A 26,796-nucleotide genomic window follows, 5' to 3' on the forward strand; every position below is an offset into this window, starting at 1 on the left:
GAGCCCACAATGCAGATGCTCTCCGTGTCACAAAATCGGTAACTACCAATTCATGATGACGATCAAGTTTGTAGGGACAGCGTTCGAGGATACAGCTTGGAGAGATCCAAACTGTACTGCGTGGAATGCTAAAGTCACCTTTTCTTCCGTAACAGTACGAGCAGCAGTAGCACTTCTGACTGATAGCTTACTACAAGGCCGTTCGTCTAGACAACCCTTGGTTTCGAATTTCGTGATCATATTCTTCATAGCGACACACGTCACAGGAACTTTATCCGCTAGCATAGTAAGGCTGATAGTGAAACATCACTAGCACTACATTTTCTGGTAAAGTCAACATGCCGCAACTGTTGGCGCATCTGACTCCCTCTCTCAGTACAGCTCGTTTTATATAGCTGTAGCTGTTCAGGGCCATCGATTAGCCGGATTCTGCACTTGTTTTAGTTTCAGTTAAACTCTGTGTCATTCAGGCATTTGTGTAAAGTTTCACCTCTGTATCTAAATTATTCCGTGAATTTATGAATTTTCAAACTATGACTTATGGGTCACGCTGTGAATTCCCGTAACTTCGAACGCCTCACGATGTCAATTAAAATTTACTGATACATTCATCGTAGCTTCTGTTTTGTTAGTCTTCAAGGGCTGCTTGGGAATACACTCTGCTGCCACATTAATGCATCATCCGGCCTGTTGTGTACAGTTGTGTGTGCGGCGCACTCGTGTGTGTGTGTGTGTGTGTGTGTGTGTGTGTGTGTGTGTGTGTGTGTGTGTGTGTGTGTGTGTTTTTGTGTGTGTGTTTTTGTGTGTGTGTGTGTGTGTGTGTGTGTGTGTGTGTGTGCGCGCGCACGTGGGCGGAGCTGCAGAGCTAACACCAACACCGCCCACTGCAAACAGCCCAGTCCGCCAGTCGTTACGGCAGGAACGCATGCTGTGGAGGATAAGAGACGTATTTTCATTTCGTTATAAACAGTGAGACTGCCGCCTCCGTTTGCTGACTTCAGTGTACCAGGAGAAGTGCACACTTTATCCTGTGAGACAGATTCTCACTGTGGATAGAAGAACATTCTATTAGTAACACATGGTACTTTTAGAAGGGAAGCATGGACTCGAGTCAAATAACACGGCTTTAACTACCTTTATACACAGAAGTATGTCACAGACAGTGCAATGTCTACTCATGTATCATTAAGAGCATTTTTGTTTTGTTTTTGAGATTTTAGTTTTTCTTTTACTCTTTGAAGCTAAGCAGTCAATTGACTTGCAGCAGTACTTCAAACGTGCACATGACATTTCTTACCGCCATATTTATCACATACACTGTACGAGGCGGATTTGTATCTTGTCCACCCAAAATATCTCTGGAACAATAACGGCTATTGGAAAACGGCTTTCACCGGTATCAAGGTAGGGCTGGGGCCCATGAATGTACATATTTGGAAACTTTCTAAAACGAAAGCATATGTGTTTTTAACACAAACTTATGTTCCTTTAAATGGACCTCCTATATTTTTTCTTCAGTAATCCATAGCATGACAAAGCACGTACACAATGGCGTTGATTGTATCGCAATATTCCCATTACATCCCGAGATATTAAGACGCGAAGTTGACGCTTGAAACACCGACATGCGCTGCTAGCGCACGTCCTGAGGCACAGGCGTGAACCCATGCTGCCCGTAATCGCAATGTGATTGACATGCGTAATCACACTTCCACACTTATCAAGAGGTCCGAAACGAATAATACGGTCTGCTGCCATCCTGCTGAGATTACAGGGAGCATGGGGTTCACGCCTGAGCCTCAGGACGTGCGCTAGCAGCGCATGTCGGATGTTTCAAGCGTCAACTTCGCGTCTCAATATCTCGGGATGTAATGGGAATATTGCGATGCAATCAACGTCATTGTGTATGTGCTTTGTCATGATATGGATTGCTGAAGAAAAAATGTAGGAGGTCCATTTAAAAAAACATAAGTTTGTGTTAAAAAACACATATACTTTCGTTTTAGAATGTTTCCAAATAAGTACATTCATGGGCCCCAGCCCTACATTGATATCGCTGAAAGTCGTTTTCCAATAGCTGTTATTGTTCCAGAGATATTTTGGATGGACAAGATAGCTGTATACTATTTATTTTAAAACCTGAAAAAGTTTTATTCAACAAAATCTGCAATAGGCTTATTTAGTTTTTTCTTGTGGAATTATGATTTTCATTCCTTCAGGAAGGATACTTGTACACAGCTCCCATCAGTACACATTAAAAATTAGGTAATCTCCCCGTATAGCGAAAAATATCAGTTTTTCATGTCTCCCTTGTGGTAAGAATACAAGGTGGCAGAACATGAGAAATTCGCTGACTGTATGACTACACTGATGGACGAGAATTTGCGACCACTGCCGGCTGCAAGACTGAAATTCGCCTTGTCGCGCAAAGGTCAAGTGACTCAGGTAGGTAAATACGTAAACCAAGCAGAGACCAGTATGGAACCATTCTGCCAAGGACAGGGGCCACAAATTGGGACTTCACTGACCAATGCATGCAAGTCTGAAGCAACAGTTCATTGAACTGTGCAGGCTCTGTCAAATTTGTGAGCAGGGCTTCGCCCATATTCTGTGATGCGTCGCTGCTAATACCGCACACGGTCGCCCATATACTGACTAACCCCGACGAAAAGTAAACATCTTAAGTGACATAATTATTTCCGAGAAAGAGGAGGATGTCTTCCCGATGTTTGTTTCAGGGTGAACGCGTAAGTATTGTCCAAACACTTACGGGAATCAGGATTTGTGAGTACTAAGTTTAACGGACGAGGGACACTGAATTGCGGAGCGCTGTAAGTTAGAAATCTGAGTCAGTCGGAGGCCACTCATGAGAAGCGGTAAATGCCATTTCTAGTCCCGGACCGGGACAAAGTTTCAACTTTCGCCATTGCGTTACTACAACTGCCTGTGCGGTCACGATATCCCAGCCATCCTGTCCGTTTCTTCTCTGTCCCACATTTCGTGTCTACCTGATGAGAAGGACTAACGCTGATGACGAGAATTTCTCTGATACGCTACAAAAGAGATATTTACGGTCTGTTGGCGCCACAGCTTGTGCCGCCACCTGCGCCTTTACAGTGACTAGACTTACGTTAAACACACGGTATATTTGTTATAAACGTGCCACAATGTTAGCGTTAATTGAATATTATTACAAACTTTTATCTTTCTACGGCGATTTGGATGTTAACGTGCGTGGCCATGCTTGCCCTTCTTTATGTTAGATTTTTCATTCCCATGAGGAACTCAAGAACAAAAATTTAAAAGTTACGGGAATGTCAGGTAACCGTCACTGCACCTAGGTTGTTATAAGAAAAATACAACCTCTGTGAGTGGCGAAAACACACTATCTCTGCACTCGACAGAGTTTTACGTTTGTTTGTAAGCGCATTGGCATGGCAGTAGCTAAAATGTGAGTTCAACAGATGTATCGGTCGAAAACACTCGGTCGGAAGCAGTACTCCTGAAAGAGCCAAGTAGTATATTGAATTTTAAGCTCGTGTGTCAGAAGAATATTGTATGGCAACTTGCAAGTAGCGAGTGTGTGGTTTAAGATTGTCGCATTCATGAAAGTTGGAGTTTTTTTCGAAACTCGGGTCACAATATTGTTACTATAATTCAGTGATATCTTTCCACGCCTCACAGCAAGCGTATAACAAATTAACAACGATTTTTCAATCACTTGCGCTTAAAGCCGTATCTATCACCAGATAAGCCTCATAGACAAGGACAGGAGCAATTTTCAGCAAAGTCAGGAAAAAAAAAAAGAAAGGAACGTCACAAGCTTTGTGCATTACTGTATACAGCGCCAAATTTTACGAGTTTCCTTGCTCCAAATATCTATTGCATGTAATTTTTTTTTAATATTACCTCGGAAAATGATTGAAATGCAACTTCATTAACAGAAAGGTATGAAATCAATTCTAATTGACTAGCCTTCTTGTTCGCTCGCTTCCGAATCCAGTAGCTTACGATTTTTTCTACGACCACTGTTATCTTTCTTGTAGACGCTTTGGACCAGTATATCAGGTACCTTCATTCACGGTGTGGTTACGGACACGTCCGAAAGTGATACTTCCTTCCTCCATTTTAGCATATTTCCACGTCTTACTGTACTGATCACATGCAACGGAGTGGTACCCACATACGATTTCATTGCCATGGGGCTGATGACCACAGATGTTAAGGCCCATATTGCTTAGAGCCATTTGAACCATTTCTATAGCACACCGTAACGACAAGACTGCGCTTTTGAGAGCCTACTATTTTGTCCAATGATTATATTCTGTAACAAGTGGTGGCGGGTCACGTGACTGCCAGTTACATCTTCCACAACATCGGCGTTCCTACACAAGATTTCATTGCCATGACACCTCAACGGTGGAGGGTCACGTGACCGCCATGTACCTCTTCCATAACGTCTACAGCGCACCGTCCGGAACCGCGCTGCTGCTACGGCCGCAGGTCCGAATCCTGCCTCGGGCATGGATGTGTGTGATGTCCTTGGGTTAGTTAGGTTTAAGTAGTTCTAAGTGTATGGGGCTGATGACCACAGATGTTCAGGCCCATATTGCTTACAGCCATTTGAACCACTTTTACAGCACACCGTATCGACAAGAGGGCGCTTTTGAGAGCCTACTATTTGGTCCAGTGATTATATTCTGTAACAAAATAAAAGACGCAGCACGAAGGAGTTAGCCTTGTGGGGCGGAAATCAGTGGATGGGGTGTACATCTGCAGACGAAGAAATGATTACAATTGCGGAAACAGTGGATGGTTTATTCAAGAGAGAGAGGTTAACAAATTCAGCAAGTCAATAACGTGTTGGTCCACCTCTCGGCATTATGCAAGCTGTTATTCTGATTGGCACTAATTTTCAGAGTTGTTGGATGCCCTCCAGAGGGACATAACGCCAAATTCTGTCCAGTTGGTGCATTAGATCGTCAAAATCAGAGGGTGATAGGATGTTGCTGCCCATAATGCTCCAAGCGTTCTCAATTGGAGATACACCAACTGACCCTGCTGCCCACGCTGGAGTTTGGCATGCATGAAGACAAGGAGTAGAAATTCTCGCCTTGTGTGGATGGGCGTTACCTTACTGCAGTGTAAGCCCAGGGAGGCTTGCCATGAGGGGCAGCAGGTCGACGTATCGCTGTACTGAAAGGGTGCTGCAGATGACAAGCGAAGGGATACTGTTGTGAAAAGAAATGGCACCCCAGACCGTCACTCCTGGTTTTCGAGCCGTTGTCACTGCTTATCGGGGTCTGTTCGGAGTGGGACTCACCATCGAAGAAAATTCTACTCCAGTCAATGAGATTCCAGGCCAAAGATGTGTCTGGAGCCGCTCAGCACATTGGTGCGATACGAATCTGACTGTCGTTCGCCAGACGGGCCGACAACAGGAGCTATGGTCTGGAGTGCCATTTATTTTCTTAGGAGGATCCCGTTGGTTGTCATACACGGCATCCTTAAGCGAAGCTGTACGACGAGGATCTTTTACGGGCCATTTCTTTGCCCTTCGTGGCAAGCCATCTTGGGATTACATATCAGCGAGATAAAGCCCACCCGTACACGGTGATATTTTCTGCTGGTTGTCTTCGTGTTAGCCAAACCATACTTTGACCAGCAAGGTTGCTATATCTCTCCCCAGTTGAGAACGCTTGGAGCATTACAGTCAGGGACCTCCAACCAGCTCCGGATTTTGACGATCTAAACGGCCAATTGAGCAGAATTTGGCGCGATATCCCTGAAGAAGATATCCAACAACTCTACCAGTCAGTACCAATCCGAATAACTGCTCGCATAGAGGCAGAGGCAGAGGCTGACTTACTAAATTTGCGAAAATCTTACTCTTTAATAAATCAACATTTTCTCTGTAACTGCAATCATTTATTTGTCTCTACATGTACATCCGATATACCGATTTCCGTCCCATTCGCGTAATTCCTTCCTGGTGCGTTCTTTTTTTTTCGAGTGTATTTGTAGATATCAAGGATTCCATGGTTGTCTACCGGATGCTGAATAATACGTTGACATACTAACGACTTTTCTGCAGTCCACTTCAATGACACCTGCACAGATTATTTCGTTCATTTATCCTTCCAGACCCTTTGCTTGTTAAAGGATCTTTCCAATCATCCGAAGATAATTACCGAATGAAATTAGATTTTATACATGTTATGAGATCCACCCTTATTTTACTTTCTATCCGTGCGCCTCTGGAAAGGGCAAATAAATGTAGAGAGCATTTTATTAAAATTAATTTTGAGTGCAAAGGCAACATCTGGCGACATAACTATAAATAGAATAAATCTTGATTTGTTAAAAAAAGTTAAAATATTCCATGTACCCATCGATTTGTTGTTTTTTCATAGAGTCGCATAAAATTTTTGAGTCGGCGACGTCCAGTTTTTTATGTCAGTAATATAATCAGTCTTAGTTAACATCAGTTAAGCACGCATAATGGCGGCTGTAGACTATTTGCGCGTGCTTTTCTCTAATGCTGGAACGCAACTCTCTTGTCACACTCAATGAACACAAGTCTTCGACCCCTGTGGAAGGAAAAATATCAGAAGGTAGGCACAGGGGTAAAGTTTATTTGTTATTTAACGTTATCTCAAACCGAGGCACTGAAATATTTCTTTAAAATTGTATGAAAAAAATTGTAGCACAATTCCCACCCTCGACAGGAGCCTGAGACCATACGATTTGTTCCAACGTTTCTCTTTGTGCTATGCACTTTATCTTTTATACCTTAGTGTTTAACAAAGCAGCTCGCACAGTTTTTGTTTTTCCTATCAGTGTGTATCCGTCACGCATCAGGTCGTAATGGGTGGCTCGCGCCGAGTGAATTGTCCAGGCAGACAGCTGGATGCAGGGCGCACGCCTCCTTTGTCCATGCATCTGGGGCGGCAGCTGCAGAGCCTCGGCCTTTTATGGCGAGCCGTAAGCGCGCCGCGTTAAAGCTTTTATGAAAGTTCATAATTACGAGCGTTAAATTTTTTACGATTCGGGTCTCGCTTTACCGCCGCCGTGAATCCAGTGAGATACGATGTCGCACGGTTTCTGCATTCACTTTTGTACAAGCATTTTACTCGGCTTATTATTACATAGCACCGGGGAACACATTGCTGGCGATGATAATTATTATCGTAGGTCGTAAACACATTTCCGCTATTGCCAGTGTGAAGTTTGATTACAAATTCTTGAAGGACATCGTGGAGGGTTTTACTTGTTTCTGTAGTCTAGAACAGTACTACTCCAATTAAAACGTCAAGTGAATGATGGCTACTGTCAGGTCGTTTGTTACTTCGATCAGTTTGCATGTTTGGCTACTGGAAAGCGTTCAAAGCAAACAATGAAAATCTAAACATGCAGCTTAGACCCTGAAACACGACCCTTTTCTACTAAAACCGATGTTGATGAATGTGAAACTAATAGAATACAGGGTGTCCCCAATGATTAAATTTTAAATTGTGTACATGATAGATAATACAAAGGTATTTTTCAATAACACTATTGCAAGAAATCAATATCAGTCTTTTTTACTTCATCTTACACAAAATACTTATTGAAACCTCCCCTTAGAAAAATTTATGAATTGCTGTGCTGATATACGTCTTACATTATTTGATTTTCAAACAGCTGAGCAGAACTGAACGTACTCACATTTCGCTCTTTACTTGTCCTGATCAACGCTAAACTGAAACACAATATTTTTAGCGCAACGTAATCTGATTTTCAATAATCCCTACAAAAGAATGGCCCTGACTAACCGTAACCTATACTTTACATGAATAACTTACCTCACAAAAATCTTCGTTACTCAAACTACTGCAATACAGCGAGCGCCAATACTGCCAGCTACATAAAAGATTCTAACTACTGAAGGCACTAAATACTGATAGGCATAGTTAGCCAATGAAAGATTTTGATAGAGAACAAACAATGTATTTACCTTAATAGTGTTCAAAAGTCATAATATATATAACAGTTCATGACATCCAGTCTTACAAATTTACTGTCTGTGATGGACACAGGTCCAGATTTTCCGCTCTCAAAACTCCGCCATCTCACTCCCCACATCCACCACTGCTGGCGGCTCACCTCCAACTGCGCAACGCTACGCGCTGTTCACATCCAGCTGCCCAACACTACAATAGCGAATATTACAACAATGCTAACCAGCAACAGGCTGCACACAGCACAGCCAGTGATTTTCATACAGAGCGCTGCGTGGCGTTACCAATATAAAAACCTAAACAGCCTACTTACATTATTTGTTTATTTATTAATGCATTTGTTTCTTTTTAATATCTCCAGACCCTCCGTTACATGTGATCAGGCACCTTTAATGAGTCAACATTACAGTCGGTATAGTACAAAGGCAGTATAAAATAAATTACAAGAGTAGAAGCACTTATATTAGAGTTGCAACACTCCGTTAGACATATCAGATCATGTTCTCATTAAATTTTCACTATAGCACAAGTAACTGATAAAACAAGATTACATATTTTTACTTTTATCGATTATCAAACAAGGTATAATGTGAACTCCTGTGGGAATCACCAATACCAATAATAATAATAATAATGGTGTAAGATGGCTCTGAGCACTATGGGACTTAACATCTATGGTCATCAGTCCCCTAGAACGTAGAACTACTTAAACCTAACTAACCTAAGGACAACACACAACACCCAGCCATCACGAGGCAGAGAAAATCCCTGACACCACCGGGAATCGAACCCAGGAATCCGGGCGCGGGAAGCGAGAACGCTACAGCACGACCACGAGATGCGGGCGATGGTGTAAGAGGTCCATGATTAAGGAATTTGTTGCTAGTGCACTCGAACAGATGTAATTTCGATGGATTGCTCATGCGCTGCCTGCGATATGTAAGCTATAAGAGAATATCAGTCCAGAGAACAGTGTTGACTGCACTAGAAACTGTGTAGCAGTTGTAGTGGTAGTAGCGAACACTCTGTTGTATATCGGCCAGCATTGCACACGGCTGTGCCAGAAAAACTTCTTATAGGTTCAGATATATAAGCGCTATTAGGAGACCTTGTTGAGGTAAGAATTTTCAGTTTATTCAGAATGATCTTTCAGGGACATGACGCAGCGCTGCTGACGTCCAAATTTCACCAGTTTAAATTCACAGACAGTAATTGAAAGGTTATAAGTGAGCTACAATTCTGTTGAGTGATTAGTCACATTTTTATTATTGGTAGGTTACGGAATTTATCTGTTGGCGGGTTATGCTAAATGTGACTGCATATATAATTATTTTTTTTATTGGGAGGTTACGCTAAATGTCAATGCTAAACAAAATTATATTTTTTTGTTGGGAGATTACAATGATATCACGAATATATGGCATTTAAGGAGTATCAGTCCTTTCTGCATCTACATCTGTATACAAGGTGTCTGTCCAAAGAGTCATCAGGCGCATTTTCACTGGAGTTTCAGCTCGTATCTGCAGTTTTAATTTTGTAGTGTGTAGCTGGCGACGGCCCAAAGACATGCAACACTCGCTATTGACATAAAGCACCCTTTCTTTCCTGTTGCAAACACAATTATTTTTAAAGCGGAATTTCACGTTCCCAGTCGATAGAGCCGTCCAGACTAGTCTAATGCGAGATACCTTTTGTCGATATGTATCAACTGTGACAAAAAAAAAAAAAAAAAAACCGAAGACTAACCAGTAGCAGGCCGGAGTGACCGTGCGGTTCTAGGCGCTACAGTCTGAAACCGAGCGACCGCTACGGTCACAGGTTTGAATCCTGCCTCGGGCATGGATGCGTGTGATGTCCTTAGATTAGTTAGGTTTAATTAGTTCTCAGTTCTAGGCGATTGATGACCTCAGAAGTTAAGTCGCATAGTGCTCAGAGCCATTTGAACAAATAACCAGTACTCAGCAACGGCAGCAATGCCCTGAACCGTGCTGAGTGCTACCGTCAAGCAGAAGCACTGCTTACTCGCTACTGGAGTACCGGTTATTCTTTGTCTTTGCTTGTCCCTGACAATGTATATTGCAGAAACTGATATCGCACTCTACTAATACAGGATCGCTCTAACAAATGGACTCGTAAAGTTCAGCATTAAAAATCAATTTGTTTGTAACTGGAACAAGCGGACGCTTCCGTTGGCACTGGGTATCACATGAAAGACTTTGTGGACAGTATTTATTTGGCGCAATTCCAGCTATACACTGCAAAATTGAAACTGCCGAAAACACGAGAGAAAATTAGCCCGAGACTATGGACAGACACCCTGTACCAGCCACAAGTCAACATACAGTGTGAAGGTGAGATTCCGGACACGGAGACAGCGACCGACCACAGCTACAGAATACAGACGACTATGCAGTCGCCCGCGGCCGCTGCAGAACGCAGTGACAGACACGCACTGCAGTCCATTATAAGAACACCGCGGATATTGCACTGTTATTGGATGTAGAAGATTATGCCATTTAAGTCTTACATACAGGAAAATAAGAAAGATGGCCATGTCGTTATATAAAAGTAGAATAGCAGAAGGAAGTTACGCAGCATTGGTAAGTGATGGAATGATGGAAACATATTCAGGAGGTAGCGTTGTTTAAACAAAAGTGTAGTTACATGCTCATTTTTAGTACAGATGACGTAAAACCACAGTGCCTAGTAAATACCATTAGCGCAGAAGAAAAATTATTTTTCATATTCAGGTAAGTGTATAAAATTTCATTCATTTCTATGTTGTGCTGCACTTCCTAGGTTTCCTTTCTAATACGGAACACATTGCCAGAGGTGTGGAGATTGAAGGACTGCTGGTACCACTTGATGACTGACAGCCATTATTTTATAGTCAACAACAATATTTCTTTTTGCCCTATAGACTGGAGCTAAGCGCCTTACAACTTCGCCGATGTGACGGAAAAATAGCCAGTGTCACCTTCTTTTCATTCTGTAAATGTTTTAACATTATTTTATTCTTTTTCGTTTCACCTTCTTAATATTACTTCATCGTTACTACCAGCTTCATTGCCTTTTCTTTTCTGTACTGGTGTAAGTAGGCTGTTTAGGTTTTTATATTGGTAACGCCACGCAGCGCTCTGTATGAAAATCACTGGCTGTGCTGTGTGCTTTGTGGCTGGTTGGCATTGTTGAAATATTCGCTATTGTAGTGTTGGGCAATTGGATGTGAACAGCGCGTAGCGTTGCGCAGTTGGAGGTGAGCCGCCAGCAGTGGTGGATGTGGGGAGAGAGATGGCAGAGTTTTGAGAGCAGATGATCTGGACGTGTGTCCATCAGAGACAGTAAATTTATAAGACTGGAGGTCATTAACTGATATATATATATATATATATATATATATATATATATATATATATATATATATATGACTTTTGAACACTATTAAGGTAAATACATTTTTTGTTCTCCATCAAAATCATTCATTTGCTTGTATGCCTATTAGTAGTTAGTGCCTTCAGTAGTTAGAACCTTTTATTTAGCTGGCAGCATTGGCGCTCGCTGTAATGCAGTAGTTAGAGTGACGAAGATTTTTGTGAGGTAAGTGATTCATGTAATGTATAGGTTATTGTTAGTCAGGGCCATTCTTTTGTAGGGAAGTGATTCATGTAATGTATAGGTTATTGTTAGTCAGGGCCATTCTTTTGTAGAGATTATTGAAAGTCAGATTACGTTGAGGTAAAAATATTGTGTGTCAGTTTAGTGTTGATCAGGATAAGTAAAGAGCGAAATGTGAGTACGTTCAGTTCTGCTCAGCTGTTTGAAAATCAAATAACGTAAGGGGTTTATCAGCACAATCATTCATATATTTTTCTAAGGGGAGGTTTCACTGGTACTAAACTTTTCCTCGGTTGCTAGGTCATGTGTCTCACTATTACTTGTATTTATTTGCGTCATTCCTACTCCCTGTGATTCCGAAAGCTCCAGTTGACGAGTTTGGTCTCCTCTGCTGACTTCGTGGTCTATATCTACATCTATACCCATCGCAAACAACACTACGTTGCTGCTCCACCTACAAATAAAATGAGGGAGAAACGAGTGTCATAATGCCCCAATAGGAGCCGTAATTCCGCTTATCTTCGTGGTCGTTACGAGAACTGAACGTTGGTGGCAGTAAAATCGTGGTACAGTCAGAGTCGAAAGCCGGACCTCTACATTTTCTCAGTAGTGTTCCTCGAAAAGAAGGTCGCCATCCCTTCAGAGATTAACGTTTGAGGTCCCGAACCATATCCGTAATACTTGCGTGTTGTTCGGACCTACCGGTAACAAATCTAGAAGCCCGCCTATGAATTTCTCCGATATGTTCCTTTAATCCGACCTGGTGCGGATCCCAAACACTCGAGTAGTACTCAAGAACGGGTCATCCTAGTGTCCTATTCTCGGTCTTCTTTACAGATAAACCAAACTTTCCGAAACATCTCCCTTGTAAACAGTCGCCTTCCTCACTATAACCCATCCAAGCTGGTACCATTTTATATCGCTTTCCAACTTTACACATGGATATTTAATCGACATCACTGTGTCAAGCCGCACACTGCTAATGCTGTATCCGAACACTGTGGGTTTGTTCCTCCTATTCACCCACCTGTTACAGTTCCTGTATTGCTGATTCCACAGTCGTCACTGATTGCTCCTCTAGACCTGTGCAGTGAAACATCACAAATAAACGATAGCTGTTCGTGTCTTTTGGCTTTTCAATCTTTTGATGCAGCGGGGCCCATTCCTGTTTCCTTTTTTTCTCGAACCTCTGGTCACCGTATGCTGAAAACTTCCACTTCTTCCTACATTCACCATCTATAAATGGAAACTGTATTACTAAGTTGTACCATATTGTTTTGTTGGCTGTTGTGGATGCAAATTGTAAATTCATTGGTATTGATGTCGGGACGTATGAAAAAGAATCTGATAACGGGATATTATAAAAATCGGTTATGGAGAAGAAAATAGCAGCAAAGAAGTTTAAAATCCCTCCGCGAAAGTACTTACTAGGGTCAGTTCTTATGTCATCCCATTTTCTAATTGGAGACGAAGCGCTTGCTCTTTGTATAACGAAACCTTATTCGAGAAGAGGTGCATCACCAAGAGTTAATGCCGTGCTTGTATAGTCACAGAAAACGCTTTTGTTCTACTGGGTAAGTTGTTTACGTCTTCTACACTCATATTAGAAAAGCGCTTGTCGTGGCTGACGACCTGATAACGTCGGCGTGTTGTTTACACAGTTTGCTAGGTGACGTTTACGTTGAAGATAAAGATATTCCATTTCATAGTTATAATGTTAATGAAGGGACCAGCGAAAACAACTTGGTCAGCTTTCCTCGTTTTGAAGGATTTCTGGACGACAATGGATATGAAATTAGAGATAAATTTAAAGATATTTTCTGCAGTGAATATAGTTCCGTGGCGCGCCAAGAGTGAGGCGTTAACAATGGACTGTAAATAGTGTTTTAAACAAGATAAAACTTATCCTCTTAACTTTTCAACGTACTCGTATAATAATCACAAACAACGCAGATGTGAATTTGTTTGTTAATAAGTAACAGCTTCAATATACTCAAGTTTTATTCAACTCTGGAGCTAGAGCTTTCACTATAGCATTTCTGTATTTTTCAAGTCGTGCGTCATAAAGCAAAAAATATACTACCACGATGCTTATTAACTTTTCTTCGTAGAAGTCGTTTTCACTGAAATGGATATGTTTGGTCACTGAAGGCTGCCTACGCTCAACCATAAATTTAGGCGGGAGAAGAACTTGTGTTTCCTGTGCAAGGACACCTTCACCGATGCAGGTATGCAGTGTCAGGCGACGCCGCTGCCTCGCATTGCAAACAGTGGGAACCAGTGGCGACGCTTGCTGCCTGTCAGTGCAGTCTACTATTTGCAGTGGCGTTCACAATCGAAACTTAACCGATTAGTCCTTGTTGGCAAATATAGTCACCAAATTCTTTTAAAAATTCCAGAAGTCACATATTTTACATTTGAGTATTTTTGTAACAATGGCTGTAAACAATTAATAATTGTCTCACTGATGACTCTCTATTGTTGTTCTGGGTGCATTTTTGCAGTTCTACCGATAGAATATTGCTACAGTCTGTTTTTTGCTGTTGAATTTACTGCAAAATGAACGTATGTAATATCTGTAGTATTTAGAGATTTTTATTGTAGCTTCTTGTCTTTGTTGTTCAAATACATGCTTATTTAATTCAATGGCTTTATTTCATATATTTATCGCATTGCTTGTCCATTTTGTTAGAGTTATATATCATCAGTTCTCTGGAGCCTTATTTATTTAGATTCAACAACAAACTATCCCAGATGACGAACTTCCCAATGATTGTAAAGACTTTCCTGGATTTGGAACAAGTATCAGCTCAGTTGACGTCATTCTTCCATTTGATGACTCCACCATTGACACAGATGAAGATTCTAATTTGTCAGATTATGCTGTGGTAGGAAATACGGGATTCCTAGAGTAAGAACACCTATTGAATATGAAGAATTTGACGTGAATCATGATAAACTACATGTAGAAGTGGAACCAAAGCTTTTTAAATCGGAATGTTCCGAAGAAACAGGCATTAGGAAGAGGTTACCTTTTGCCTCATGTAATACATAAAAGAAAATGAACTGGTACTTGCCATATTTGGACAAGTCCTATGAACCGTACGTATTACACTGCCTGAAACTCACTGTTGCTTTACCATTGCATACATTTTAGTGTCTCTTCAAAGGAAATCCGAGTTCAGTACAATGCAGATAAATTTATTTACAGGCCAAGTGCGTCGTAGTTTGCATGTTACCCATAATTATATATTCACAGTGCTACATGTCATTCGTCTATCAGGGTATCATTCGTGTTAACAAACACATGTGTTCGCAAGATTATACTGTGGCGTAAGCATTGTGAGTGACGGAAGTTGAAAGAAATTTCGAAATTTTTGCGTTTGTATCACATTCACATCAGTGAAAACAGTGTCAATAAAGTTCGAGGTTTTGATACCAAAGCGCTAGGAATTGTCAGTGGATGGAAATATAATACCGTAGTATTGACGTCACAGTTCCAGATAGTTCATTTAAGGTAAACATATTTGGTTTGCTATCAAGCTGTGGATGCTGGGCAGTAAAGATTTTAGGGGTTATATAAACTGTGTAGAGCCTTACTGTCGAGCACACACACGACTGCTAAATAACGAACTTTGTCAAGGCGGAAATGTAGTGATGGAGCGTATTGAAATTCCTGATCTTTAGATCAGTGGACAAGGTGACGAGCTGTGAAGCTGCTACGCAAAGTGATCTCCAGTACAGCAACAGGAATAATGGCGACTTCACTAAAGATAACAAGTTTGTTTGCGTGACCATCCACCGCAGCAAGCATAGAAATACTTGATTTGTACATAAAACCGCCTTTTCCTGCTGTCAATTTATTTTTCCCACGCGCGTTTCACCTTTTTCTTATTCTAAGGCATCATCAGTGGGATCTATAACGATACATTTTTGTTATTTTTAGATTATCAAACAGTTCACATCGACATTTTTTATGTAAACAAAGTGTTTACTTACGATTTCCTTATCTGCGTTCCCCCTCATCTGGTCTGGAGGCCCACTACCACTTTATTACTGACATATAAGCACTCCATTACGGTTTTCCTCCTCTCTGATGTGTTTGCCTACTTGCTGCCAACTTAACTAAGTACGTGTTCAAAACCAACTTCTACTGATGATGTTTATACCCTGTGTGATTATTATGAGAGGGAGAGAGTTTGTAAGTTTCTTTGTGTGTGTGTGTGTGTGTGTTGGAGGGTTGGGGGGGGGGGGGGAGAAGGGAAGTTGGTGGTTTGGATTGCATAGTGTTGAATAAGAATGCACTAGCTGCGTTGGGTGGTATTGTTATTATATTGGATGGTGTTGTTATATTAATCCTCTTTCGGAGGATTAAGTAAGGACCATGAAAACAACAGAGAAGAAATTAGCGCTCGTACGGAAGCATACAGGCAGTAGTTTCCACTCGCTGCATTTGCGACTATAACGATGAGAAAAATAATTCGAGACTGGTTATTGTCATTCTTTTCTGTTTTATTTTGGTACATGAAAAACTATGTAATTGTTCTGGGTGTGTAGAAAGACCACTAGTTTTTAGTTGGCTATTATGACTGCGGGTGCATGCGCAAGTAATAGGTGACATACTAGCAGCATTGCAAGGGAGTGGGAAATTCAATTACTAAGTAAAAGCGGAGAGTGCGATATCGTATATGACAGAGCTTTATACAGAAATGAAGTCAGTTGTAGCGGTTCAACGAGATTTCCGCAGATTAAACCATACCCATCCAATCATGTGGTATCACCAGGACGGTACAACTGCTTACACCGCCCGTCTGTCAATAGACGAACTGCGTAAATTGTTTCGTGGACATGTAATCTCCCGAACGGAGATATGACTTGTCCTATACGTTCGACCGATCTCACGGCTTCCAATTTCTTCCACTGAGGTGTATTCAGTCCGTTTGAAACTCGTACTGCAAACCTCCAGGCGCTGTAGGCCAACATCTTTAGTGAAATTCTTGTTTTGTAAAAAAAAAAAAAAAAAAAAAAAAAAAAAAAAAAAAAAAAAAAAAACGCATTTTCCTGCTGACACTTAATTTCTTTTTCCCAGACCCGTTTTGCCTTTTCCTTGTTCTAAGGCATCGTCAGTGGGATCAATAACAATACATTTTTGCTATTTTTAGATTATCAAACACTTCACATAGCGATTTTATACGTAATAAAGTAATTACTTACGATTTCTGTTCTGCGTTCTGTCCATCTGGTCTGGAGGTCAACTACCACTTTGTTACTGACATATAAGCAAGTTTTGAGTTCTGACGTTCCCCACTCTGTTCACCATGCTTCTCCTTCTTTTTTGGGGTGTACTGTAGTTCTTTTGCCACTCGAAATAAGTACTCCTTCAGACACTGTGCTTTTAACAACGTAAATATTGCAACCTCATTACGTTTTTCCTCCTCTTTGGTGTGTTTACCTTCTTGTTGCCAACTTAACTAAGTACATGTCAAAACAAACTTCTATTCATGATGTTTATTCCTTATCTGCTTGTGTGTGTGTGTGTGTGTGTGTGTGTGTGTGTGTGTGTGTGTGTGTGTTGGATGCGTGGGTTTCAAATGGTACAAATGGCTCTAAGCACTCTGGGACTTAACATCTGAGGTCATCAGTCCCCTAGACTTAGAACTACATAAATCTAACTAATCTAAGTACATCGCACACATTCATACCCGAGGCAGGATTTGAACCTGCGACCGTAGGAACAGCGCAGTTCCTGACCGAAGCGCCTACAACAGGTAGGCCACAGTGGCCAGCAGGGGTGGAGGGGGGGGGGGGGGGGTTGAATTGTATAGTGTTGAATGTTAATGCACTAGCTGTTTGTCAGTGGTTGAAGGCTTTGGTGAGATTTGACTTTTCGTTTCAGTGTTCTGTGGAGGGGTTCATGGATAAGTGAGTGTAAAGACGTTGGGTGGTATTATTATTATTATTATTATGTTGGATAGTGTTGTTATATTAATCCTCTTTCGGATTGTTACTCTATTATTTTACCTCTTAGTGTAAGCAATGAATTGCTTCGTGTGTGTACTTGATCATACAGCAGGTTTTTCCTTTCTGCTTTGGTTTTGTGTGTGTGGTAATTTTCTTGCATTGTTAGGAGTTTTTTATTGTTGATTCTAATTATTTTCAAATCTTATTACCTAGTTGTAGGTTTTTGGTCACGTTCTCTTAGATGTTCTTTAAATGTGAAGTGGTTTGTCCCATATTTCCGAGCTCTTATGCATTCTTTGTATCGGACATCGAATGTTGTACCTGTTTGTCCTATGTATCTGCCTTCACAGGTGTTACGTTGTAGTTGATATATACCTGTTTTCTGGTATATGTCTGTTTTTTTGTCAGTTTAAGGTGTATTTTTGTCTTCAATTGTCTGTTGTGCTATGTTTATTCCCTGTCTCTTCAAAAATGTTGGTGATTTAATTCGTGAGTTTGTGTCTGAATGTCATTGTGTACCATCTTGTGTTTTCTTTCATCTTTTTCTGACTATTCTGTGTGCTTGTTATGGGACTGTGTGTTTGTGTTTGGTTCTGTTGTGTTGTTGTCTGTAGTTTGGCGCTTTCTGTTTTTATTTTACTTTTGTTGTTTAGCTTTGTGACTAAGTTACTATTGTAACCATTGTTTTGCGCTACGTACATTATTACACTATTGGCCATTAAAATTGCTACACCAAGAAGAAACGCAGATGATAAACGGATATTCATTGGACAAATTTATTATACTAGAACTGACATGTGACTACATTTTCACGCAATTTGGGTGGATAGATCCTGAGAAATCAGAATCCAGAACAACCACCTCTGGCGGAAATAACGGCCTTGATACGCCCGGGAATTGAGTCAAGCAGAGCTTTGATGGCTGCCCATGCAGCTTCAACACGATACCACAGTTTATCAAGAGTAGTGACTGGCGTATTGTGACGAGCCAGTTGCTCGGCCACCATTGGCCAGACGTTTTCAATTGGTATGAGATCTGGAGAATGTGCTGGCCAGGGCAGCAGTCGAACATTTTCTGTATCCAGAAAGGCCCGTACAGGACGTGCAACATGTGGTCGTACATTATCCTGCTGAAATGTAGGGTTTCGGAGGCATGAGTGAAGGATAGAGCCACGGGTCATAACACATATGAAATGTAACCTCCACTGTTCAAAGTGCCGTCAATGCGAACAAGAGGTGACCGAGACGTGTAACCAATGGCACCGCATACCACACGCCGGGTGATGCACCAGTATGGCGAAGACGAATGCTCGCTTCCAATGTGCGTTCACCGCTAAGTCGCCAAACACGGATGCGACCATCATGATGCTGTAAACAGAACCTGGATTCATCCGAAAAACTGGCATTGTGCCATTCGTGCTCCCAGGTTCGTCGTTGAGTACACCACCGCAGGCGCTCCTGTTTGTGATGCTGCGTCAAGGGTAACCGCAGCCATGGGTTCCGAACTCATAGTCCATGCTGCTGCAAACGTCGTCGAAATGTTCGTGTTGTTGTCTTGCAAACGTACCCATCTGTTGACTCAGGGAAGGAGACGTGGATGCACGATCCGTTACAGCCATGAGTGTAAGATGCCTATCATCTCGACTGCTAGTGATACGAGGCCGTTGGGATCCAGCATTGCGTTCCGTACTACCCTGCTGAATCCACCGATTCCATATTCTGCTAACAGTCATTGGATCTCGACCAACGCGAGCAGGAATGTCGCGGTACGATAAACCGCAATCGCGATAGGCTACAAATGGGAAACGTGATGGTACGCATTTCTCCTCCTTACACGAGGGATCACAACAACGTTTTCAACAGGCAACGCCGGTCAACTGCTGTTTGGTGTTACGAGAAATCGGCTGGAATTTTTCCTCATGTCAGCACGTTGTAGGTGTCGCCACCGGCACCGACCTTGTGTGAAAGCTCTGAAAAGCTAATCATTTGCATGTAACACCGTCTTCTTCCGGTCGGTGAAATTTCGCGTCTGTAGCTCGTCACCTTCGTCATGTAGCAATTTTAATGGCCAGTAATGTATGTCTAGTTCTTTTTGGTAGTCTGTCAGAAAGAATTGGATATATTAATGCCCCAGAGTCGTTCTCGGGAGGGGGCTTGAGGCGCTAATAGAAGGATGCCATCTTCCATCCAAGGATTGTTCTTTTGGTTCATGGTGCGTTTTCTTAATAATCGCATGTCGATAAAAGCTCTTGCTAACAAATCTAGCAGCACACATCTTAATTGCTTCGCTGAGTCCCGTAGATCTGACCCACGAGAGATATCCCCACCACTCGAGGAGTACTTAATAATTGGTCAGACAAAAGTTCTGTGTGCATTCTCTTAATAGTGGACTTACACTTTCCTATAATTCTGCCAACAATGCTAAACGTCACACCTATATATATATATATATATATATATATATTCAACCGACGCCACTGTGTCCGGCTGTGCACTAATAATACTGAATGCAAACATAACAGGGCCGCATCCGTCCTGTCCGCCTGCGATTTCGGCATCCCTTCATGACAAAACACAGGTGTTAGGTGCCTTTTTCATCGCGAGTGAATCCAAAGCAGATGTTTGCAGTACGACCGAGGTCGCTGCCGGGAACGAAAACACAGCCTCGTGTCTCACGCAATGGCAGCCAGTGCCCGCTACCCGAGCACTATTTTCTCGACATCAGAAATGTTTCTGTTTGTTGATTTTTCCCAATAAAACAAGTTGAGAACTATCATTCGTGTTTTATTTCTGCTAGCGCAGACACCTCAAATAGGTTTAATTTTCCTATTAATCTGCATTAAATTACATCTGTCCACATTTAGAACAAGCTGCCTTTCATTACACCAACTACAAATTTCCTGTAAGTCATCAACGACGATAACTGGCCGTACTCTACAGTTTCATTAAAAAAAAAAAAAAAAAAAAAAAAAAAAAACAGCAGCAGGTTGCTGCTTGTTCTGTCCGTCACGTCGTTAAAGGACTATAGAGGACAACTCTTCGCTGGGGCGCTGTCACAGATAAACACTCTCCGCATAGAACAATGTACTTAATTTTATTACGTAACAAGTCTTCGACAACTCACGTAGCTTAAAATCTATTTGACATTATACGACCTTCGTTATCAGACGGCAGTGGGTCACTATATACGCCTTCCAAAAGTCTGGGAATATGTAATCTCTCTGAAGCTTTTCATCCATGGTTCGCAGAATATCGATCGATAGAAGGGACAGCTGAGTTTTGCACGAGAGATGTTGTTTGTATCCGTTCTGATTTGTGAAGCCACCAATTAAACCCTTCAACTCGTAGCACGACACATTACAGGAGTTTTGACGCATTTTGTAGAGATGTTGTGCATTAACAGATTTTTATTGTGATGGCTCGGTGTTTGTTGTTTTATATCTCTTTTTCCTGCGCTTTTCCTTTTTTTGTGTTACTGCTATCGGGAAGTATGAAAATATTAATCTGGTACTGTTAGCGGTGTTATAAAAATCTGCTTTTTGTGGATGTACTTAATATTAGAATTTAAAATTAGTGTTAGTTAAAACACAAGACATGGCAGACTGTGCCCACATAAGGTGTTGCAACATTACTACAGTGAAACCTACTGGAGTCATTCCGAATGGCCGGTAGATACGAACCATTGTGAATATAATTTTAAAATTTGTACTAACACTCTGTCCGGTAATAGCCGACCTACTATGTTGATTCTTTGAAAACAAGTTTTCAGTCAAATTAACCTACTGTTCCCTGAGTCATGATTGCGTTTAATGTCAGGATAAATAAAAAATGCCTATCAAAGCTCGGTCACTCTCAGGAGGAATTCGAATCGGGTGGGAATGATGCAAATTTGGTACTCAAATAAAAACACCACAATCACCAGAGTTTTGAAACCTCCAAAACTGTTGGTGTCTGACATAGGAGTTAATTTACGAAGTATACACAGCTTACGCTGATGCAGCAAATTTTTTGAAGTTTATTATAGTAAGTAAATGATTTGGGATTAAAGGAGACCGTTCACTGAAAAGAAGAAAAGAAAAAAAGGAAGAAATTTGCTGGTTTTCTGAATTAATCTTTGACGAGGGAGAGTAAAATACACATACACCACACACACAAACACACACGCACACACAAACACACACATACTTATCCTACATGGTGCCATGCAGTATTTTGGTTGGTGGACTGGTTGTGGTTTCGAGTGGGTTGGGTAGGCGGAGTATAGATTTAGGTGTCAGGGAGTCATTTCTGAAGGTATTTGTATGGAGTGTAGCCATGTATGGAAGTGAAACGTGGACAATAAATAGTTTAGACAAAAAGAGAATAGAAGCTTTCGGAATGTGGTGCTAGAGAAGGATGCTGATGATTGGATGAGCAGATTACATGACTAATGAGGAGGTATTGAATAGAATTGGGGAGAAGAGAAATTTGAAGCACAACTTGACTAGGAGAAGGGATTGGTTAGTAGGACATATTCTGAGGCATCAAGGCATCACCAATTTGGTACTGGAAGGTAAAAATCGTAGAGGGAGACCAACAGATGAATACACTAAATAGATTCAGAAGGATATAGGTTGCAGTAGGTACTGGGAGATGAAGAAGCTTGCACAGGATAGAGTAGCATGGAGAGGTGCATCAGACCAGTCTCTGGACTGAAGACCACAACAACAACTCGGGGTACACGGAGAGCGAGGTGGGAAGAGGGAGTTCGGGTGACTCATGGCTGGCTAACCACTCACCCCTGAACCGTTGCGCGATCGATAGCTCGCACCACGTCTCTTGGAACACAATAATTGGCGTGAAGTGGGCGTGGCACATTATCCGTGAGTAGCGTTGAGATCTTTTCTCGGGTAGAGGCAGGCAGTGAAGCAGCACGGACAGCGGAGGTCTGCGAGGCAACGGCCCAGCTGTTCGTTCTACCGCCCGTGTGACTATTAAGTTGGTCTTGCTGAGACCATTCGGACACGAGGGTCGTGCACCGAAAAAAGCTGCCAACACACTATTTCTTTGGCACACCACGTCTGGAGGCGAGTAGTGGGCCGTCGTCATCCACACGTTTCATGGTGGCTTCAAGTTTTTCCACTGTTTGACATTCCACAGCGACTCTGTATGCTCGATGAGCTTTGATGATGAGGTTACGTGACATTCGTAAAGACTGACCTTCTTATCCGCTGTAAGCGTATTAGTTGTGACTGGTTCGCTACCTGCACGTGTGTTTGTGTCGATTAGCTTCTATATTGGACCCGGTTCAGTCTTCAGTTGTCGTTATTCCCTATTCCTGTGTCTGGACAAGCAAATGTTCAAATGTGCGTGAATTCCTAAGGGACTAAACTACTGTAGTCATCTCTCCCTAGTGTTAAACACTACGTAAACTAACTTAAACTAAGAACAACATCCACACCCACGCTCGAGGGAGGACTCGAACCTCCGGCGTGATGGTCCGTGCAGTCCGTGACATGGCGCCTCAAACCGCATTGCCACTCCGGCTACAAATATGAAAGTTCACTCGTATGACTGAGGCAGGGCAGAATGAAGGTGAAGGCGTGAGTGTTGTGCTCACCGCTCAGCTCACATTCTTGCACATGAGGCTCTGTAGAAGACAATTCTTACGTGTTCCCGTGTTGACAGAACGACGCTCGATTAAGATTTCAGTGGGCGCAGGATAATGTATGGGCACAGAACAATGTACACTGGATAATGTACCAGTGAAAACGTCGCTCCTTGTGCTATGAATCACATTCCTTTTTACAGCAGGTTCATGGTCCTGTCCAAATATACCATCATCTATGCAAGCATCTTCTCAAAATATGCACAGTACCTCAGACACAGTACGGAGGGGGCAGTATTATGCCATGGAGTACATTCCCCTATGGTGCCTGTGGTGGTAATAGAAGGCAACATAGCTATGGCATACGTCAAATTTATTGCGGCCCACCTGCATCCTTCCATGTTTGATGTGTCGCCAAATCTCGAGAGGATCTTCCATCTTGATAATGTCCACGTCATACGGCCAGAATCCTTCTAAAGTGTTAGTGTGCACACGTTGATGTCTTAGCTGACAAAGTACCAACATTTCAACCCAATGGTTCGGTAACGGGTGTCAGCTCCACGCTCTTAATCCCATTAATTCTATGAATTTCCTAAGTTATGGGTAAACAGCGCGTGGCATAAAGCTCCTGAAACCTGACGAGGGCTTTTCAAATCCATGACATGTAGAACCGTTGCTGTATTGCGTTCTCGGTGGACCAACACTTTTAATCAGGTGATCATAGTGGTTTGTTGCACGGCAGAGAGTTTTCCTTTACAATGTTACGTTGTAGAGGGTGCTTCACGCCGATATTGCGTGGCGGAGATTTTTCTTAACGTTGTTACTTGGCAGTGGGTATTCCATACCAATTTTGTGCCACTGAGTGTGTTTGCTACCTATGCTGAATGCCATAGGGTGTTTTGTACAACTGTTGCACGCCAAACGGTACTTCTTTGCACACCAGAGGGTACTTACTTGCTTTTTAGCAATGTTCTGTACCGACGTTGTGTGGCCGAGAGTGTTTCGCACTAATATTTCGTGCTAGATGGTTTCTCATATCAATCCTACAGCCCAGAATGTGCTTCCTACCAATTCACGTGCAGTTGCGCGTCGTATCAATGATGCTTGCCAGAAGACGATTCGCACTGATCCTATGTGGCAGTGGGTGTCTCACACAAATGTTGTATGTGAATGTGTACATCCTAACGACTTGTATGATGGAGGGAGCGTCATGGTAATGTTTCATGGTGAAGGTTACTTTTTACCAACATTAAACAGCAAAGAGAGACCCGTCCTAATCTTGCGTACCCTGAAGTGCTTCACAGCCACTGTTGCATGGCAGTAGGAGTTTCGTACTGATATTGCGTGGTAGATGGTGCTTTTTTGATGACAGAGGGTGCAATTGCCGACGAAGCATCACAGACCGTTCTTCATAATATGTTCCAATGCGGGAGTTGCTTCGAACCAGTGTTTCGTGCTGAGGTGCATACTACCGATACAGCGTCGGTACTAAGTTGCAATGTGCTTAGTACCAATAACCCGGGTGGAAGGAGTTTCTTCAGGGATATTACGTTTCGCAATGCGGGAAAATATCAAATCTTAAATACTGCTCGTCCCGACCTGGCAGTTCAGTCTGGCAGCTGGCTAGTGGCTGTAACTTCTGCAGAAAGAGCGCTGCAGTGGGTTGTATATTGTGACACTGTAGTCCTCAGCTGCCATCATTGCCACGAGATACCGCTCCAAACATTAATTACATGCAATAAATAAAAACTGCAATTAAAAATATGAATTAATGTCTCCTGAGAATTTTCAGGTGGTCAACTACTGAAATCGTTCGTTATATGAAACTTAACCTAACTTTGTTCTCTGAATTTTTAGAGTCTACTCAGACTTCCACCAAGCCAAACAATTTGTCCAGCCATAGACACTAATGGTTTCCATGTGAAACTGGGTAGTTACCAGATTTGTAAATCATCGCTCTTTTATTAAATGTTTCATTTGATTGTTGGGCCCACGTATTTTTAATCGAACGCTACATTTTCAGATTACTATATTTGTTATTTTACGATCTTCATCGTGGTCGTATATTGTACAAGATGTCTGCCCCCGATAGCTGAATGGTCAGCGTGACGGATTGTCAATCTTCTGGGCCTGGGTTCGATTCCCGCCTGGGTCGGCGAATTTTCTCCGCCCAGGGACTGGTGTTGTGCTGTCATCATCATCATCATCCTATCATCCTCATCGACTGCAATTCGACGAAGTGACGTCAAATTGAAAGACCAGCACCCGGCAAACGGTTTGACGGGCGGGGGACTCTAGCCATACGACTCAAATAAATAAATTGAAGAGGATAGTAATTGTGATGAGGGTGGGAAAGAAGATGTGGATAGTCAGGGGCGATTGATATACATGAATTCAGAGAAAATGTGTTTATTTATTACAGTTGCGGTTTACATTAAAACCCTCCAGAAGGATGCGCTAATACTGTTCCAGCCTCGAAGGTAACAGGTATTTATGGCTACAAGTTTTAGAAAGTAGCAGTGAAGTCACAGGACGAACGATGAGAATAGAGAGGCTAAGGGAGACCGAAGGTGCAAGAGGAGGCTTGCAGATTATGACTGAAACAAGAGTGTGTCAGACGCAGGGAGGCACAGATCTCGACACAGGGGTCACATGCCGACCGCCATTGATCTGATGGTGGGCCGCCCATCATTGTGTAATTATTGTTTTTAATCATCTTTCATTCTCTGCTGAAAAGTTCAGAGCGGGCCCCTATAGAGTCTAGTTACATTATGCCCAGTAGAGCTGGCACGGGGACAGGGGATCATAATTCGGAATAATAAATTGTTTCACGCTATATTATTTTTAAATTTGCAGTCCTTACGTAGTCACAGTGAGACACTTGTTGTCTGGGGTACTAAAACGTCTGTACAACCGTGGCTTAAGGCAAGCGAGTGAGATTGACGAGGGGGGGGGGGGGGAGGGGAGGGGAGGAGGGGAGGCTTGTCGTCAGCGCATCGCTAGCCCGGCTGTTTGTCAGACTTCCTAGACCATTGAGCCGCAACCACGTGGCCAAGCAGTTCCCTAATTGGCATCACAAGGCTGAGTGCACCCAGTTCCACGTCTTCCTCAAAAGAAACGTCCTTGGCTGTACTGGGAATCAAACTCATGTCGTCTGCATGAAAACCATCTACGCCGAGCACTCACCTGCGGAGGTGGAGCATAAGATCTTAAGATGGAGTGACAATTAATGAATTATGTTCGAGGCAAACGAAAAGTTTTATTTTGAACGCCGTACGTTCCACAAGCCGGCCGCTGTGGCCGAGCGGTTGTAAGCTCTTCAGTCCGGAACCGAGCTGCTCCTACGGTCGCAGGTTCGAACCTGCCTCGGGCATGGATGTGTCTGAAGTCCTTAAGTTAGTTAGGTTTAAGTAGTTCTAAGTGTAGGGGACCTATGACCTCTGGTGTTAAGTCCCGTAGTGCTTAGAGGCATTTGAACCATCTGAACGTTCCACAATCGGTATTCCAATGAGACAAATTCTCCACGAGCACTGAGGTCATCCAGCCGACGCACAGGTTTGAAGATACCGACAGAACAAAGTCTCCAACCACGTGAAAAATGTCCGTAACTGCCTGCTACACATCCTCATACACC

Source organism: Schistocerca gregaria, chromosome 2, assembly GCF_023897955.1.
Source record: "Schistocerca gregaria isolate iqSchGreg1 chromosome 2, iqSchGreg1.2, whole genome shotgun sequence".
NCBI lineage: Eukaryota > Metazoa > Arthropoda > Insecta > Orthoptera > Acrididae > Schistocerca > Schistocerca gregaria.